At 41.8% G+C, this 299-nt stretch overlaps 1 long non-coding RNA gene across 1 annotated transcript in view; it reads right to left on the minus strand.

Moving 5' to 3' along the window:
- LOC107063463 (uncharacterized) overlaps window positions 1-299 on the minus strand; it is a 7,928-nt gene that overhangs the window by 5,599 nt on the left and 2,030 nt on the right. The window lies entirely within an intron of this gene.

Below are 299 nucleotides of genomic sequence, written 5' to 3' on the forward strand. Positions count from 1 at the left end.
CCCAGCAGGCCCCTCTGAAGTCTGAAGGCTAGCGCCCCGCGCCTCTCAGAGCGCCAAGGACGCCAATCCTTCCCATTCCTTCCCCACTTTTTCATACATGTTCCTTGGTAATGTACCTATGTTTTCTAGTTGTTTTCAACACCCTAAGGTACATCTAAACATCACGAACTCATCCATAAACATGAGATCATTACCCTTGAATCCATAATCCAATTCGAGGAAAGTTAGGATCAAAGTCAAGCTTAGAAATTAAGAAGTAAGTTAAAGCAAGTCTTTAAAGTTTTTCAAGAGTCTTTATT

The sequence above is a fragment of the Solanum tuberosum genome, unplaced genomic scaffold, assembly GCF_000226075.1.
Source record: "Solanum tuberosum cultivar DM 1-3 516 R44 unplaced genomic scaffold, SolTub_3.0 scf00017, whole genome shotgun sequence".
Classification (NCBI taxonomy): Eukaryota; Viridiplantae; Streptophyta; class Magnoliopsida; order Solanales; family Solanaceae; genus Solanum; species Solanum tuberosum.